Genomic DNA, 16,982 nt, shown 5'->3' with positions numbered 1-16,982 from the left:
AGACAGACAGCTAGATAGATAGATAGATAGACAGACAGACAGACAGACAGACAGACAGACAGATAGATAGATAGATAGATAGATAGATAGATAGATAGATAGATAGATAGATAGATAGATAGATAGATAGATAGATAGATAGATGTCTCAATTTGCACAATAATACAGAGCGAACTAATTAATTTGAATATGACCTCTTGTTTATGCGCGAGTAAGCAAGCACCGCGTAACTCACTCTCTATTGGCTGTTGCACTGCTGAAGTTTTAAAAGCCAGACAGAGTGGAGCCAACTTTCGTGACGTCACATGACCGTAGCACGACTTCAGGACAGCGCGTGTATAACACTGCCTCATCCTTATCCTTCCGCCTTTATCTCTAGAGACTATAGTTCTAAGTGTAGCCTATGATAGTCATTGTGTCAAGCCTGGTTGTGTCAAGTACACAAATTCCTTAATTACACAAACTAGGCTGTTTGTTTCCCAGATAATATTCACATACAGTATATAAAATAATAGCGCCCAATGTTACGTAAAAATTTTTTTAAAAGTCAGTTTTAATTAACTGTTGGCTAAATTGTATTCATTTGTATGAGTACATTTCGGTCTGTTTTACAAATTGCAATAAAAACGGGGGATAAATTTAATAAATCGTTAAAGCAGATTAAATCATTCTATTTTTATTCAGCTGCATACGCATTGCAAAGTTGGGCATTTTGGATTATTATTATTATTATTTGTTATTAGATGTAATAATGATTTGAGAGTGGCAAAACATCCGTAAATCTCAATAAAGACAATAAAGAAAAAACAACAACTAAACGATAATAATAATAATAAATAGTAATAAATTCAATGCCAGATCTAGCAAGTTAAATCGAATTAATACTAATAACTTAATAGGACACTGTAAAATTGTAATAGAATAAATTATATAGAGCTAGTTTAATCATTTACAGTTACATTAACCTTCATATAGGACACCAAAACAGGTTTTTGTCTGTTAGTAAATGCCTTCTAATGTTGTCCATCTTAAAACCACTATAGAGAAACTATAATATCATACTATACTCTATTTATCACAGACATCTTTTAATGATCTCAAGTGCATGCACTGTGCTGCTACCACTGTAGAGGAAGAAGAGTAGTAGGTTGTCAAATGGGCGGAAGGATCTGCAGTAATGTGATTCGCCTCCAGTCTGTTTGACGCCAGGACGGGTGAGAGACGAGGGAGAGAGAGGCAGGGGAAAAAAGAAAAAACTCCTTCATGTCGGTGTCTGTAAAACAGAGCAAAGGTCGACAGACGCTACACCACACCACTTCATGAAAGGTATGCAATCTAATAATAATACATCTAGCCGATAAAGACGGTTCGGCGGTCACTTATCAACTTTATTCCAACAGGGATGGTGGTTTCTCCGCAGGGGGGTGTTGAATTATTTTATCACAGACATCTTTTAATGATCTCAAGTGCATGCACTGTGCTGCTACCACTGTAGAGGAAGAAGAGTAGTAGGTTGTCAAATGGGCGGAAGGATCTGCAGTAATGTGATTCGCCTCCAGTCTGTTTGACGCCAGGACGGGTGAGAGACGAGGGAGAGAGAGGCAGGGGAAAAAGAAAAAACTCCTTCATGTCGGTGTCTGTAAAACAGAGCAAAGGTCGACAGACGCTACACCACTTCATGAAAGGTATGCAATCTAATAATAATACATCTAGCCGATAAAGACGGTTCGGCGGTCACTTATCAACTTTATTCCAACAGGGATGGTGGTTTCTCCGCAGGGGGGTGTTGAGAAGTGATTGAAAAGTTTCCTTGCTGTCTTTTCTTTCCTTTCTGTGCGAATGAGGTGAGGAAAGCACGTGAACGAGGTATAATTACATTTTATAAAAGCAGTATGTAAAACATATTCTAGACCGTTATTCTGAGGTTGCATTGGTTTTTGGGTTTAATTAAACCGCAAACTACAAATCTAAACGGCTAACTGGCTATGTAGCAACTCGGCTAGCAGCAAGGTGTCACACAATACAAGAAAAAAAAACAAACGAACGTGGTAAGAATGTATCCAAAATATGTCGTTGTAATTAATGAAATGTATGAAAACTGGTAGATTTATAGTAAAAGCGGTTTGAGTTTAGAACAAATGCCCATGTTTTGATCGAACTCGATCCCACAAAGTTGCGGCTAACGTAGCTTAGCTTCGCACCTCGTTTATTGAGCTAATGTTTGTGATTTCACATCAAACCTCGCGTGTTTACATACTAACCCCCCACGAGGATGAAATGAACAACCGTGTGCTTCAATAATAATTGGTGTATAGTTGAAGAAAGTGGCTGTTCACGTTCTTGTGAGGAGTGATGTGCGTGTCTTACTGGCTTGTGACTCAAAAGCTAGTGTGCTGCCCACTCAGACAGCGTTTTTGGGCATTATAGTCTTTAAAAACTAGTGTTCTGCCTTGGTTCGGGCTTTCTGAACGTGCCCGTGATGCCCAAAATGCTGTCTAGATGGGCAGCTCGCTTGGTTTCGGACATTCAGTGAGTCTGTCTTCAGTAACACTCATTTAAATCCCTTGAAAACCCATTCACAGATGTTTGCTTATGGTTTAACTTCCGAATGGTCTATCTGAGGGGTGAAGTTTATATGTTTGGTAGTAATCATCTTGAATTTGAGCTGCTGTGATGAGCTGTTATCATTCACCTCTGTGTGCAGTGTTTGGGAATATAGTCTCAAAGTTTTCAGAGCTGTGATCGTCCTTGAAACAGTCGGAGAAAGATGTTGAGGATGGAAATAGATGTTTTTGGGGGTTTGTTTAAATATTGTTCATGTGGTCCGAGACTTTTTTTTTTTTTTTTTTTTTTTTTTTGTGGAGAGTTGTTGAATTTTATAGATGGAGAGCTTCAAAATCATCAGTTTTCCCTGGCCTTGGTGCACAGAGACAAATGCTGCACTTTAAATGACATTTTCATAAAAAAATTAAAAAACCAAGTATCAAAATATTAGTCCTTTGAAAGACTTTGGCTTGTTTTTGACCGAGGGGAGGTTTGGATACGGTCAGCTCGTAACATGTTATCAGAGATGGAGTGCCTTCGAAGAGCAGCATCACCATGTTACTATTTCATTCAGCGCATGATATGATTCTGTTTTAATATGAATATGATTTCTCTCATGGTGATGGCAAAAATGACTTGTCAATACGACTGAACTTACTGTCCTTCAGCAGTCGTATATATGAGATCTCAGATTTATGTGAATTGAAACACGACGTGCATTCCGATTCATAGCTCACTTTTGATGTACAATTCATACACCTTCTTTTAAGCAGGATAAAAATGAAATAGTCTGGATTGGTAAACATTATAAACAAATAAATAGTTCAAATATACATACAAATAATTGAGTATGCCATATGATCAAGTTTTTTTTTCTTCCAGTAGCTGATTAATACGATGAAAAATGTTTCGCATCGTGGATTTAACATTGTAATTAAAAATGGGTTGATTATAAACGCATTGTAGCCAGTTTGTTCTGACATTTTGATGCGTTTCAAGTCTTGATGAGATGTTAAAAGATTTAATTATTTTTTTCAGATACTTTGTTTCGATGGGTGGAGCTGTGTTCTTTTAATATTTGGTTGAAATATGGCATTAAGTCTCATTTTGCTTCTGCACTGGCTGTTTTTGAAGTTTCAATAACAGGATTTGTTTCCATTCAGAGCCTCTGAAAATCTGCCAACATGTAACATCTGTCACATAGATGTTCATGTGAGCGTTCAGATCTTGATCTATCATCTGATCCTGAATAATATTGATTAAAATTAATGTTGCAGATGTATATCTTTAGAAACTGTGTTTTCTTTGTAGTGTTTCATGCATGGAGAGCAATGGGGTGGTGATTGTTTATGTGCAGCATAAAGAGGATCTATCCATATTTGTATAGATGATGTAAGGCTCCAGGGATGGAGAGACTGGATGCTGTCGAGCAATTAATCTGTCCTCCTCTGAACGACTGCATCTTTGTCTTGGGTGGGTGTGAAGGGTCTCCTCCTTATTTAGAAAAAGAGATCTTGTTCTGGGCTTGTATTAAAAAAAAGCCATATTTTTCTGCTCAAATTCGAACTGATAAAATTGTAAGGCCATGCTTCTGTCGTGCTCTTAAATGTCACTGAAATGTTAGATGGCTCTTTCAATCTGGCTATTATACCTAATTGTGTGTGTAATTTGATTTCAAGTATAATGCATGGGTTGAAGCCCACTAGAGGCATTGTGACTGCACGACAGTCCTTGTAATAAATCAATTGATCCAGTAAGGAATAAAAGCACCTCTTCCTTGGTCTGGAGCTCTATTAGTGTCAAAATGTGACTCCATTATGATTTAGAAAGCTGATTTCATGTGTAATTTTGCAAATGGCACTGTTCTTGAATGTATATCATAATTATAAGGCAGCATCAAGATGCACATCTTCTGATAATCACATTGCGGTTGTGGTCCGCATCTTAACCTTATTTTCATTATTATTTGGGATAGTGTTGTCACGGTACCAAAATTTCAGTATTCGGTACCAATACCAGTGAAAATCCACGGTTCTCGGTACCATAGCAAAACACAAAAACATGCTAATTGAACAACGTTTTTATTAATAACGTTAAACAAAAAATTAAATGTACAAAACCAATGCCATTCTTTATACTTATTTAAAATTGTTTCAAGTTTTTCCACAAGTAATAAAAGTATGAAAAAAGTAAACCAGTTTCACCCAAAAGTTTAGTCATCAGTGTTTCCCCTGCCATTCTTTTAGGGGGGCGGTATATTGTTCACTCACTGTAAGATGTTACTAGAGCTAACTCACGTTAGAAAACATTAAGTCACTGTACAGTAAAGTCTATACAGGAGATACAATTTGACTGTACTTTTATTTAATCCAAACTGTTCATGTTTAATTTTAAAGGGCTTTTAAAACTTGCTAGAGATATTCAGCCAAGAATTACAACTAACTAACTAAAAAAAACTTTTTCTGACGGATTGATATGCCATAAACACTGTTAACCATACATTTGTACATTCTCTTAACACGCATATTTTGGTTACACAGTTCATTTAAAAACCTCTGGTGTGTAAAAATAGTAAATACCATTATGTCCTCCTGTTTTTTTACAGCAATAAAAATTATAGGAGCATTAAATAAAGAAATAATTTTGAACAAAATTAATTCTAATGCTCATTATATTAGCGTTAGCCGCGCTTATGCTAACGATTAACTACGTATATGCTAACGGGGATGTTTATTTCAATCCGAAATTAAAGTATGGAATAATATTCATAACAGAAGCTCTAAATATTAAAAATGTAATTGAAACTTACCTGCTTGAATGATCGGGGTGTTTTGTTAGTTTTGATGCGTTTCCTCCTCTTGAGGTCGCCACTGCTTTTATGAAGAGGTTGCCAGGTTTTCACAACAAAACCCACCCAATCGCGTTTCGAGGGGGGCCCCAGTTAAAAATCACGTTCCGAGGATAAAATACACGTGTTTTGGCGGGGTTCCCCTGGTAAAATTTGCATTGCAAGGGCTAAATATCTAATGGGGTCGTTTTTCAACCCGCAGACATGAAAAACAACCCCGCAGCAACAGTGTTAAAGCAGCCCAATTCCGCAGGAAAACCGCAGACTTGGCAGTACTGGAACAGGATAGCTTTCTGATAGCGCATCAAGAACCGGGTTGACCGGGAACTCGGTACCACCGGTACTTAAAAAAACCTGGTACCGTAACGTTTTCATTTTTTTAGTACCGACTTGGTACCGAAATACCGGGTCTTTTGACAACATTAATTTGGGATGAAACAGATGGCTGTCAGTTTCCATTTTATGGCATATTAGCGTCACGCCAACATTTCTTCTGTACTTTAAAGCAAAATGTCTCCCTCCCCTTGAAATAAGAGCATAGAAAGAGTAAAAGCTTTTAAGTGGGAGGCTTTTGTGACTGCTAGAAAAATCAATATGTGTAATGCTTTCTGTGCTTCTCATTTTGCAAATGGAGCAGCTGAGTGTAGAGGCAGGATGGAGATAGAGAGCAGGGAAGTGTGTGTTTGTGTATTGAGCTTCTATATTGCTGATCTGAGTCCTGTACTTCCTATTGTTAAAGTTCGTTATCATCAGTCCCTCAGCAGTTAAGGCAGAGTGTGCTGGTTACAAGCTGATTACTTGTTTCTGCTGATGAGCAAGGTGTTTTGGTGTGTGCCGTCTCATTGAACATAATCGCAGGAAGATTTCAGGAATTCAATCTCTAACTTGATTTTTACCATTCACAGTGTTAGTCATTGATCAGAATAAAGCAGTTTAAAGAAATTATGAATTTCAATACTAGTTATGCTCTATTGACAGCATTGGTGGCGTCGTTTTGATTACCACATAAAATACTTGTCATTCAGCTTTTTAAAACATACAGAACATGCTGTTTCTATGCTTGCTTACTTTGTCAATATGACAGGTTCTGTCACAGCAATGCAACTTTGGCATGGTATGTGTGAGGATCCAAGAACAGGACTTTATACATTGAGAAAATCCAAAAACAGGAATTACTAGTGCTGGGCGGTATGACCAAAAATTTATATCACAATATGTTTCAAAATTAGACCGGTTTCACGGTATATGACGGTGTATTTTTTTTATGCATGAATGGGTGTTAACCATATCTTCTACTGATTGAGAGGAAATACTGCAGTATATTTAATTAGAATGCCCACTTAGAGGTGGATATTTGTGGCGGTCAATGTGGATATTGTGGATGAGTTCTTCTGTGTCATCACGTTCTATTAGTTCTACAGCTTCAGTTTCTGAACTTTCACGCTTCGTAACACATATAGCTGTTCCTTCACCACAGTGCAACAGTGAAAAGGGACCCCTTTCAAACAGTGTCACTTTCCAAACGTTGTTTAAGCGACATACACCGGTATTCGGTATGAACCGGTATACCGCCCAGCACTAGGAATTACATAAGTGACAAGCGGTATGAAGTTGACACCCACCTCCAGTGAAATGCAGGTACTTTTTCCACAGTAAATAGGCCTAGTTTTTTGCTTTTGTAGCAGTGACAGTCACAGGTAATGTCTCCAGCCAAGAAGACATTTGACACTTACAATTTTTTTTAGTGCAAAGTTCAGTGCATATAAAATACACATTTTTAAGACTAAAAATATAATGCTTTTTGCATTTTAAACCATTCAAGTGCATATCTCCATATACTTATTAGTATGTGCTTGGTATTACTGCTATTTTTGAAGGACTAGTAGATTTTTCCAACGAAAGCTGTCAACGGAGCTAAACTTGCACTACCATTCAAAAATTTCTGTTTTTTTAAATTATTTTTTTTAAAAGAAATTATTGCTTTTATTCAGCAAAGATGCATTAAATGGATCAAAAGAAGGGGTGTGTGATATGACGATTAAAATGTCTCCTTGATCTGCTTGTGAAGAAATATCATAGTATTGCACTACAGCACACATTCTATCAGTTGCAGTTCTGGTGCCTCCATCTCAATATACTGAACAACGTGACATACATTCACGTCAAATGTTAACTCAGCGGTAGAGTTACACTCATGGGACTCTGTGTTTATTCGCAATCACAAAAGTACTGTATTTGCATGTGCTTTAAAGCCTTGCCGATTAAACTTTTTATTTGCGTGCTGTAGGTCACGATTCTTCGATTCAATTCAAGTACTCCATTATAAAAAATCCTTGATTGCAATTTGCCCATGTCGAATAACCGGCAAAATACTGGAAGTGGCACATTCCACTGAGGAGAATCCATGAAAATCATTATTAGACCATTTTCTAAGGCTGCACGATTTTAAAAATCATAATAAATCTAGAGATGCACCGATTGCAATTTTCTTGGCCGATTCCAAATTTTGCAGATTCCGATTTTCTTTAAGAACTATAATTGACAGCATATACAAACAAAAATTTACTTTTCTTTAACGCAAAGTTTTATTTTCATATAAAAACAAGTAAAAAGTCGTTAATAAAATAAGAACAAATACAAAAATTGCAAACAACAGCGCAATAGAATAAAGAGAGCTATGAAACTAAGTTTTTCAGGTTAAGTAAGTTTTTATTCAGTTAAGAAATATTACAGAAATTAAAGTAATCAAATATAAAATAACACATTCAGTGCATTATTTTAATTTCTGTAGTCTTCATTGTAAAAATTAAATGCAGATTAATGCTTACCATTAAAGTTATAAAACGTATGGAGTCAAGAGTAGAAAGTGATTTTCTTTGTCTTTTGTTCTTTGATTAACATGACGGACAGCAGCAGGAATATTGGACTGTGGTCCCTTTTAGAGTTTATCCACAGACCCAATATACTATTACACAACATGCGTTCTCTTTCTGTTTAACTATTTAATGTACCAAAACTAACTGTGTTTAACTGGATACTTGCCAAGATGGGCATTTTGACATAATTTTGTATGTATTTGACAGTTTTAGTGCAGTTATCCACTAGGGCTGCACGATAAATCGCATGTGAAATTTAATGCGCATCTTTTCAGTAAAGCCGGTTCTTTAATCAGCGGTTCATAACAAAACCACGTTCATAATCACGCGATTTTTTTGCGCAGCTTTTCAGTGAACAACGGCTCTGTAGTAAATGCTGCTCAATGTGAAAGCACGCACGTGATGGAGATTTATGCTGATTACAGGACCGGCTTTACTGACAAGATGAGCATTAAATATCGCATGTGATTTATCGTGCAGCCCTACTATCCACTAATTTTGGTATTTGTGGCTCACAAGCAGTTTGAGACTGAGCCCGGCTTGTGCGCTCCACTAATATAGATCAGTGGTGGTGCGCGCGCTTTTGGTGTAAGCGCGAAACCTGCGGGAATGACTAAAATAAGGCGCAGTGCAAGCACTATTAAACCGGAGAGAATGAGACGTGTGTGAGAGAGAGAAGGGGTCGTCGGAGAGAAGAGAGCGAGAATGCGTGGCTGACGTTATTGCCTGTGCCTCTGCCTGCTGGTAACAAAATGGATCGGCTCGGAATCGGAAAAAAGTGAGACTGAGGAAAATCGGCCGATTCTGATCCCTGGCCGATCGATCAGTGCATCTCTAAATAAAGCATAATGCTGCTATTGTGAATTCACAAATTCTACAATTCAGTTAAATAAATATATGCTATGCAGGTTTAATATATGCGCTTTATTTGCATGCTGCTCCACATGAACTGGTATCATTTACATGTGTAGAGCATCTCAAACTTCAACTATGCATATGCTGTGAATTTGGGTTTATTATAACGTTCATCTGGGAACACAAAGTGCACCATTTAATCAGATTTGTAAGGTAAATCATGTATAAACCTATACGCAAACACAGAAGAATACATCAGTATCTTTCTAAACATGCTAACTATTCATCGTGATTTCAAAATAAAAGCTCTAACCCTCACTCTGAGTTTACACGTTTTGATGTTCACATATTCAAGAAATTACAGTGGCTGTAGCATTTCTGTCGTAAAGAAATGGCCAAATATTAAAGATTAAGTGGGCACTTGAATTAAATGTTTAGTCAATATTAAACAAGGATCAGATCGTACTGTAAAGTGTAAAAACAACCGTCAGGTCGTTGGCACCCTCTGTAGTCATTTGTTATAATGCAGAATGCACATTAGTTATATTGTTTATAATACATTATGTATTTTAACAGTTTTGTTCAGTAAAACCATATGATTACTTGCCTAAAACTTTATTTGAACCAGTTATTATTGCCTCATTGTATTTTAAGTAATTTTAAATGCTATTGTTCACTTGGGTCTATTTTTATTACCACAAAAAACACTAATTACAATTATCCAATTACTCAATTAAACATCAGAGTAATCAACCGATTACTCGATTACCAAAATAATCATTAGTGACTAGTTCTACTTCTGATATGCATTTTTCTGCGCGTGTAAGCCTCTGAGCTCTGAACTATTCCTTTAAAGGGGTCATTGGATGCCCATTTTCCACAAGTTGATATGATTTTTAGGGTCTTAATGAAAAGTCTGTAACATAGTTTGGTTAATTTCTAAATGGTAGTGTAAAAAACACCTTTTTTACCCTGTCAAAATTAGCTCTTTTCAGAGCATGCAGTTTTTGTAGCATTTTCCTTTAAATGTTAATGAGCTATGCTGACTCCGCCCCTCTCTTCAGAGCCGCTCTCAGAGAGACTGTTTACTTTAGCCACATTCATCATGAAACTTGCTAATTAGCACATTATTAGGAAAGGCGATTTGCAAAGATTCATTAAAAAACATTATACTCACTACTTCTGTAGATTAGGCTGGATCATGAATGATTCGCGCGAACGTAGACGCATTTATGTAGATCGGGGGCGCATTCCCTTCAAAAACTGCGTCTTCAGTGGCTCAGATGTCGGGAGTAAATGATGACTGCTATGTTCATTATTACATCCAACAACAGACCACCTCAATCGCTTAGGGGTCATTCTTGTCTACATCTGCTCCGGCGGTGAAACAATGGCGGACTGATGACAGTCACTCAGGGCGGAGCTAAGGTAAGACGCCAGTCCAGTCTGTGGTGAAACGCTACTGTCAATCAAACTATCGTGGGAGGGGCCTGTCTGTGTGACATCACACAGACAGGCATCTGAGATCGACTCGATTTGAGAAAGGGGAAAACATTTAACCAGGTAAAAAAAAAACAATTGGTGGATTTTTATCATTATAGGGTGGTTGTGTACACACTGCCAACACACATTTCAGTTCAAACAACTTGTAAAAGTGCATGTAACATCATATGACCCCTTTAATGTAAATAAAACAAAACGGAGAGAAAAATCACTCACTGCTCTTGTCTGAAGAACTTTAGTACAGTTGCTTTAATAAGAATCAATGTATAATTTATACAGTGAAGTGTATAGTGTTTTATTTTTATATTTGTTCATTCAATTTCTTGAAAGCTACTGCTAAATACACCTACTGTACCGTTTAATGCACAGTTACTTACAAGTCAGTTTAATCACAGTTCTATATTAATGTGCTGCTTTAATTGATGCACACTAACTAACACACACACACACACACACACACAGAGAGAGGTCAGAGATTGCTGATTGTGCTGCACACACACACACACTTGTCAACGCTTCCCCCGTGATTTTCATTAATAAAATAGCCTAGATACTAGATCGCTACTTTATATTCCTCAGCAACGAGGTGGTAAAATCGCTGTTTTTGAAGTAATTGTTTGTGCAGAGAGACACGCAGGTACACACAACTGTCTTCTCTCTCTCTCTCTTTATTTAATTCTAATTAATTGAATACATGCTATAATTCATTCAAATAAATGTGGTCTTACCGCACTATTTCATCTCGGTGTATGATTTGAAGTGGGCAGAATGCTAGCGCTAACGTGCCGTAACTGACGAAAATAACAAAAATTTACCCATTAGTTTTATTGACACACACTCACAAACACACACACACACACACACACACACACAGAGAGAGGTCAGAGATTGCTGATTGTGCTGCACACACACACACACTTGTCAACGCTTCCCCCGTGATTTTCATTAATAAAATAGCCTAGATACTAGATCGCTACTTTATATTCCTCAGCAACGAGGTGGTAAAATCGCTGTTTTTGAAGTAATTGTTTGTGCAGAGAGACACGCAGGTACACACAACTGTCTTCTCTCTCTCTCTCTTTATTTAATTCTAATTAATTGAATACATGCTATAATTCATTCAAATAAATGTGGTCTTACCGCACTATTTCATCTCGGTGTATGATTTGAAGTGGGCAGAATGCTAGCGCTAACGTGCCGTAACTGACGAAAATAACAAAAATTTACCCATTCGGTCAAATATTGTGCTGCAAAGAGCAATACTAGTTTTAACTTGTCTATAACTTGGCAAATGACCATGGAAAAAGTGGGATAATCAACAGCTAGCCGTGCATTAAAGAATTTAAAAAAATTTATTGCACGGCTAGCCGTTGATTATCCCTTACATAACAAATATATAATAATGACAGGTTTTGTCCTAAATGTCTGCCATTCTTATTTTTTTATTTTTTTACCTTGTAAGGCTTTGTTTTTAAAATAGAGAAATTAGTTTGGCTCTACTGCTCAGACAACTTGTGCAAAATAGTAAAACCAACATGACAAAGTATCGTGATAAAATCGTGATATTTTTTCGCCCACCCCTAATCAAAAGTGAGACAGACTTTTATAATGTTACAAAAGATTCCTATTTCAAATAAATACTGTTCTTTTGAATCTTTCACCAAAAAATTCTAAAAAAAAAATTGTTTCCACAAAATGATTAGGCAGCTCAGCTATTTTCATCATTGATAATTAGAAGAAATGTGCTGCAGAATGATTTCTGAAGGACCAAGACTGGAGTAATGATGCTGAAAATTCAGCTTTGCATCACAGGAATAAATAACATTTTCAAATATATTCAAATAGGAAAGTTATATTAAATTGTAAATGCATATTATTGTTTTTACTGTATTTTTTATCAAATAAATGCAACCTTGGTGAGCATGAGACTCCTTTAAAAAAATAAAGTAGAAAATCTTACCAACCCCAAACATTTGAATGGTAGTGTATGTTGAAATCCCAACATTACCGTACGTTTATCTGATGAACTACAGAATTAGATCGGCACTCCTGGTGGAAGACAATGACATGTCAATTACAGCTTGTGCTATTAATGTCAGGGCTGGTTTGATTTGCTCCTGCTTCCGTTGTATATATGTGCCTGTACACAAACAGGGTCTGAACAATATCGGGGAAGCTCTGTTGTACTGATATTGACGTTGGAATGAGAGGAGATGACCTAATTACTGTTTGGAGATGTTTGGCTGTTGTTCGCCCATCTTAACTGCGTCTTTGATTACTGATCTATCATTCTCATTTTACATAAAGCATGGCGTGGTTTTGATAGGACAAACACCGTAGTGGTCTGGGAGTGGGAAGTGCTTTGAATAGTTACATTTTGTCCCGAAGAGCCAATGGGCTGATGTTTGGCAGCTGAAGAGGTGAAGGGGAAGGGATGTGGCTACAGGAAGTGCCTTATATCCTTTTTGTCCTGGTTACACTTGCAACTTTTTCAGCAGCAGTGCTGTGCTCCGCTCGGTCTCGCTCTGCGAGCTCCCGGGGTGGGGCAGCGGGAGGCTGTTGCTTACAGATCCAACACAATGAGTCTGTTGTAGTTCACTATAACACATGGCAGATGGGTACATCCTAACAGTTATCTGCAAGACCTCAGATGTGTGCGTAAGTGTGTAACTGTAAACTGCACACACTCACAGCCCAAACGTTCTTATCTAGTTACTTATTAAAAACATACATTTTCAAAAATGAACATAACTGCTTCAGAATTTGTGTTTTGGGTATGGATGCGTGTAATTTACGTTGTAGAACAAAACGTAAAAGTATCATCAAGTTATGTTTACCACAGGCTTTATTTTACTCATTAATTGTAAAACCCCCTAGAAAAATTTTAAAAATTACACTCCTGGATTCTGACGTCATAGTTGCTTATTTTTTCAAGATTTTGACATTTTATTTACTTGGTGTTTTTTTTATCATTCAAATTTGGCTGGGTGGTTAATAACACATTTTTCTGTGGTGTGACAAACTCAAAACATAGGCCATTTAATATTGTTTTACATGAACTTTAAATGAATACAACCTTAGCCTGTTTTTCAACACTGTGAACAGGGTTCGTACGCAGGTTGGAGTAATTTACAGGTCTGCAATAGTATGGAAAAAAGAAAGCAAAGTATTGAAAAATATTTGCTTTTCCAGACTTTTGCCCCTATTTAGAATTTAATGAAAATACATTTGTCATACAAGTGTTTTCATGGCAGCTGTTTATTTTTTTAGTGATTGTCAGGCACAACTGAATGAATTCAAGGTGCACTTTTTCATTATGCAAAGGACTAGCCTGAAAAATAAGCTTTTTTTATGCTATTTGCACAAAAGAAACAGCATTTATTAGACAGTTGTTGTCAGATTTCATTGGTAATTTCAAATATGAAATTTAATTGTAAGCTTGGTGAATAGTTTTGGAGAATTTGATGTTTCTCCAGAGATAGGAGCTCAAGATATTCTTAGCACCGTATTACAGAGCCTCTAAAGGGATCTTTGCAAAAAGAAAAAAATATTCAGACTTGCATGTGCGCACAAGAAACCTTTAAACTTAGCATATAAGACGATGCACACTGGGCCACCTATTGCGCCATCAACCCATTTTGCGGTGTGATTTCTTGGCCACCACAGAGTATGCATTAAAGCAGACCTAAGGCCTTGAATTATGATGTACTGCCCTAATGTAAGCCAAATAAATTTGTATCACTTGGTTTTTAAAAAGCCTTTTTCCAAAAGGTACATCTGGAAAAGGGGGGGGGGTCGTCTTATAATCAGGGTCGTCTTATATTTGGGCCAATACGGTACAAGCAGTCAGATATATGAACTGTACCTGACCTGGTTTCTTAATTTAGTGGTATTACCCCCTGCTAGTGATGTGACATTTGAACCGAGGCATCAGAGCTTGTGTCGAGAATAAATGGGCGTGCCAGATGAAGCCTCGATTCGAAGCATGTGTTGTGTTGTGTTAATTGTCAAAGAAATCACATGACAAATGAAGCTTCACTTTTCTGCGTGTCGAAATGTTCGATCCCCCAGATCTTACTTTATGAAGTTTTAATTCGGACTTATTCAGTTACATTTTAGAGACCCAGTCATATAAGTAATATGAAGAATAGTGCTGGGCGGTATGACCAAAAATTTATATCACGGTATTTAAAAAAAATTATACCGGTTTCATGGTACGTGACGGTAGGGCTGTCACGATTATGAAATTTGGCTGACGATTTTTAGAAGTTAAACTAGCTGACTGTATAATTTAGCAGCAAAAACAATATCTAGGAAAAAATCTTTGGTGCACTATACAATTTAAACATGTTTATTCTGTTAACTATTTGTATTCTTACAAAAATACATTCATGAATATAAGATAGAAATCATGAGAAAAAGAAAGGCTTCTAAAAATCTTTCTGTTTGTGATAATTCCTTCCTTCCTTAAACTTAAAGTATTATAATGGGAATATATCATCTTGGAGAGAGAGTTTTACCGTGCTGACTGTCATAACTGAACGTGACGTGCTGTTTGAATGAGTGGAGAATGACTGACAGCTGCAGCAGTAGGAAGATGAGTTTCTGTAAACCTAAATTCTGTCCCTCACATTAAGATATGGAATGGCTTCAGATGATATAGCTGGGCTCCAGGCTGCAACCATTTTTTCTGCCTGTGCAACTAAATTTTGTGTGCGGTCGCACTGGCGCGACCACCGCGTTGGTGAACTCATAAGCGCTGCAAGTTCGGTTGCATATGAGAAACGGCAAACGAAACTGAAAGCATAACGAAACAGCGCTTGGAGAGTAAACTCGCCGCATCAGCACGAGCGCAAAGGTGCGCGCAGCAAAAATGATGCGCATATTGAGGAAACGATGGATGGTTTTCAAGCGAAAGTCAAGTAAAAGACTGCTTCTTAAACCAGAGATGGTGAACATGCTGGTATTGCTGGTACCGTTAGTTTTACTTTTCTTTTTGTTTTCATTTTTGAAAAACTTATCGTTGCTGTTTACCTCACATTATGCTATGGAGGCTCTCTTTTATTTATTTATTTATTTGATTCCTCAGTGTTTGCTAAATGTTCTGTAATTTATTAGTCGGTATAATGATGCCTCATCTTATTCATTCTTACTGATTTATTGTTGTTGTGCTTTTTAATTAAGAATAACAATGAATCCATCTTTTGTTTTAGTCTTTAAAAAATGAAAGGTGTGTAGATGTATGCAAAACAAGATCGCTAATTCGAAAGTGAAAGCATCCGAAGCCCGCAGCTTAACACCGCAAAAGAGAAAGAAACTCCCATTCACAAAATTTAAACACAAATAATACTACTGATGATAAAGAACGGGTTGAATGTTAACCACTTTCGTTTCCATATAACTATAAACTATGATAAAAGTTCATCAACATGCATTGAATAATCCCATGTTGTAGAGCAAAAATAAATAAATAAATATTGCGACCAAATCATGTGCTCGTGCGACTAGCTGAGAAAGTTAGTTGCAAAAGAGCGACCAGTGGGAAGAATGAGTCTGGAGCCCTGTATAGGCTATACAGTGCATGGAAAGCAAACTGGTGCACTTCTGTTTCTTTTGGTGTATGACTCGCCCTTGTCTCGTATAAAAAGCACAATAATCGCGGTTGTCTGAAACAACCGCGGTTAGATCAAATAATCGCGATTAGACGGTTATTTAATTAACGCGACAGGCCTACATGACGGTATTTTTTTTCATGCATGAATGGGTGTTAACCATATTTTCTACTGATTGAGAGAGGAAATACTGCAGTATATTGACTTAGAATGCCCTATTTTACTGTCATGATGAGTGAATATTGTCAAAAAATACCCCACTAAATAGTGACTAAACATGACCCATTTTAATACGTTAACCAGGCGTCACTCTCATTTATAATCGCGGCATCATCTAATAAAATGAACTACGCTCATGTTTATGATTCCAAACAATCAGTAAGCTACAGGTGCTAGGAAACGCTGTTTTGTACTCATTTATTGACGAGTCGGCTGCGGTACGGACAACTGAATGCGCTGCTTCTCTGCCGCTCACTGCACAGAACAGACGCCGAGAGAGGTGACACTTCTCTGGGAAAGTCAGACCTCGCGTTCGCGGGACAGCACTGGCGAAATCTTCCAACTGAACCATAGCTAAGGTTTATCCAAAAAAGTCGCTAGGTTTGTCAGTATGAATATTCTATGGAAAAAAAGCCACTAAAAGGGTCTGAAAGTTGCTAAATCTAGTGCTAAAGTCGCGCTCGTGTGTGTGTGTGAGAGACGTGGGAGCTGATGGCAGGGGGCGGTGGATATTTGTGGCGGTCA

General features: G+C 37.3%; 1 protein-coding gene across 5 annotated transcripts in view; it reads left to right on the top strand.

The window, feature by feature from the left end:
• Positions 1-1,154: 1,154 nt before the first annotated feature.
• smad5 (SMAD family member 5) overlaps positions 1,155-16,982 on the top strand; it is a 35,969-nt gene continuing 20,141 nt past the window's right edge. For 2 of the 5 annotated variants that reach the window (XM_016248494.1, XM_016248490.1), the window contains exon 1: positions 1,521-1,685. The gene's annotated coding sequence lies outside the window, so the exon portion shown is untranslated. Of the gene's footprint in view, positions 1,327-1,520; positions 1,686-1,759; positions 1,867-16,982 lie in introns of those variants that run through there. The other 3 variants (XM_016248491.1, XM_016248492.1, XM_016248493.1) reach the window with 3 other exon arrangements.

Source organism: Sinocyclocheilus grahami, unplaced genomic scaffold (assembly GCF_001515645.1).
Source record: "Sinocyclocheilus grahami isolate Dianchi unplaced genomic scaffold, SAMN03320097.WGS_v1.1 scaffold880.1, whole genome shotgun sequence".
Taxonomy (NCBI): Eukaryota; Metazoa; Chordata; class Actinopteri; order Cypriniformes; family Cyprinidae; genus Sinocyclocheilus; species Sinocyclocheilus grahami.
Note: the sequence above shows the minus strand (reverse complement) of the source record. Positions and strands in the feature narration are given on the sequence as shown.